Below are 3,037 nucleotides of genomic sequence, written 5' to 3'. Positions count from 1 at the left end.
ACACACCAGGCTTATATATTTTCTATATATACATTTCTATAGTTACAACATTAATTATATTTATTATATATATATACAGAGTGCACGAATTGTCTCCATTCCTCACAAAGCTGATTTAGATCGAGCAGTACGGATGAGAACGTGAACTACTTCGTTTGTTACTGAGAGAATAATAAGAGATTGAGTCAGGGCGCTCAGGATATTTAAAGGGGGTTTAGAAACTCTTACATCTGGCGAACCTTCCCGGAATTTAAACTGCAAAACATTATAAAAGTGTACATCCAAATATTATGGGCATTTTCCCTAATAAGCTCTAAAATCCACAGTAAAATATAATTCAAGGAATTTCCGTGAGACATGTGCCCTACATAACGCCTCTGCTAGTCTGAGAGAGTAATTTCGATTAATCACCTTGTATGGTCCTTCATATGGTGCATAATGGAAAAGAGCAAAGTTAGTGTGGCTGCCAAAGGAAAACGGTGGATTGAGACCGATTTCGCTACTACTAGCGCTGAGCAGTGTGTTAGACAAGCTCATTAATAACAGACTGATATACGAAATGGAAAAGAAAAAGAGATGGAGCAAGACGCAGTACGCATTCCGAGAAGGAAGTTGATGATTTATAAATTTGTTCAGTTTTTCTTTGCAGTTTATTTTTCATACTTCTATATATAATAGAGTTTACTTTATTCCAAACTGAGGGGTGTAAAGTGTTATTAAAATTGTTAAAAATCCTCCCTTTTGATATTGTTCGGTTATTTATTTATAAATGATAATTGAAAGTGACTACATATTAAAATATATATTTTAAAATGAATTTTAATTTTTGATACTTAATAGGAAATGGAAATTGCTTTAAGGTTGGAAATTTGGAAGATCTTGAGGTAAAATGGGGACTGGCAGTTCGACTGAATTAGCGATGCAGGTTTTTTTTACGAAAAATCTATTTGGGATCTGTAAAAGGAATAAATAATATCTTGGTTCATTTTGTCTGCAATATAATATTTATAAGCTATTTGATAGTAAGGAAGGATAATATTAAATAGAATAAACATCAACCTAAACACGTGAACAAATATATTCGAACAATGATCACGAAAGCATTAACCTTTACATTAGAATCAGGCAGTTTGACAAGAAACTTGCGGGACAAAAAAACTATCAATATGAAAACAATATGGTTATCGTACATATTTTATACATGATAGAAATAGTTTTAATTATTGTCCAAAATTCCACCGGAAAACAGAAAAACAACCGACTCGAACAAAAATTTCGTTATTAATAACTATTTTTATCAAATACTAAACACAAGTCATTAAACAATATGGCCGTGGTCCATAGAAGACACCACAGCTACATCAACTATTATTAATTAATTTCTAACATACATACTTGATGTTTTTACTTATTTATATAAAAATCAAATTACTTTGTGTTGATGTGAACAGTTTACCTGTTATTGTTGCTATAGTTTTAAGTAAGTTGGTACCGATCTCCAAAAGAAGAGAGTGAAGAAAGTATATTCTACAGTACGTTTATATGGAGACTATATATATATATATATCCAATGTCATAGTTACTATTCGCATACTTCAATACCGTATTCTAAAATTAAACACATCAATCTTTTTGACTAACTTGATTCATTTTTACTTGAAGATTAGCTGAAATGACTACCATAATAAACCACTTATTTCGCAGATACATTCAAACCACCATCAACAAAACTGTGAACAAATTTAGGGTCGCTGGCCCATCCGCCATCTCCGGCAGTCACGAAGGTAAGCATCACTTCACCTGTCATTTAAGCTGACATTCTTGGTGGCATTCCGGTCCATCGCTTTGTGCGGCGCTAATATCCGGCTTTGTCACCAAAGTCAGGGTCGTGAACAGGTGCCTTTCATCAAGTACGATCATCTGAGAACTCGCACCAAGCGTTTTCCATGGGGTGACGGTAATAAGTCCCTCTTCCATAATCCTCATACCAACGCTTTGCCAGACGGTTATGAACATTAAAAAATTATACTTACATTACCAAAATATATATTTGATTTGAAATTAGTTTAATTTTTATTGTTGTTATTTAATAGAATCAATATACATGTACAATATATATAAAATTTCTTCATACTTAGACAATATATCCAAAAATAGCTCTATTACGTCTATATCAAATAATCAAAATTTCCAATTTATCATTACTGTATCACTGATATTACGATTTACTCTCTTCTTTCAATGCGTTGAATTAAGTTATTAGACTCTATCATTAAATTATATCCTAAATGTCTATTTGATTTTTCCATCTTGTTGAATTTTTATATTATTTATTTAGGCCTCTAAGTATACACGAACACATTATATCGTTTAAAATATCTAAGATACCTAATATTTCACAGAATTTTATAAATTGCTACCATCACAATATCTCGTCTTCTTCTCCTTCCAATAAGTTCCAACAATATTCTGTTTTATCTATTACAATTAATATAAAACTGATGTGTGTAAAAACCTTTTGTCTGTTTGTTTTATAGCATCTATATTGTCACATACGGACAGTAAGACATTCCCAAATGTTTATTATTGTTATATTTGACATTGCTGAATAAGGGAACAGTTGACTAGTTGCGAGAGGGAACTGGGTAGTGAGATAGAAGGTAAAGTATAATCATGTAGGGGTTAGTGTCATTCCCATTCTTAAAGATGGCCCTTAGCGTAAGTTAGAATAAGTATATTGTTTGCTTCCTATTTGTTAATAAAGTATAAGTCACAGGTGTGACAATATATAATATTTTTTAATTATAATGTATAATGTTGTAGCTAATAACAGTTCCTCAGTGAATATTTGTAACAAAAATGAACTTTCCACCATCAAAATTTGTAGCTTTACAGACACTTAGATTATCCTGTGTCAAACTTTCTGGAAAAAATTAGTAACTCAAAAACCATTGGATTTTGGTATAGCACAGAATTTTCCTTTGAAATAACAGTTCAAAAGTTCATGACTTTTCCGGTGAAACCAGAAATGAGTTCA

At 31.6% G+C, this 3,037-nt stretch overlaps 1 pseudogene; it reads left to right on the top strand.

Moving 5' to 3' along the window:
• The first annotated feature begins 1,584 nt into the window (after positions 1–1,584).
• LOC126265508 (cytochrome c oxidase subunit 6A, mitochondrial-like) lies at positions 1,585–2,027 on the top strand (annotated as a pseudogene).
• Positions 2,028–3,037: the final 1,010 nt, after the last annotated feature.

This window comes from Aethina tumida, chromosome 5, assembly GCF_024364675.1.
Source record: "Aethina tumida isolate Nest 87 chromosome 5, icAetTumi1.1, whole genome shotgun sequence".
Lineage (NCBI taxonomy): Eukaryota > Metazoa > Arthropoda > Insecta > Coleoptera > Nitidulidae > Aethina > Aethina tumida.
Note: the sequence above shows the minus strand (reverse complement) of the source record. Positions and strands in the feature narration are given on the sequence as shown.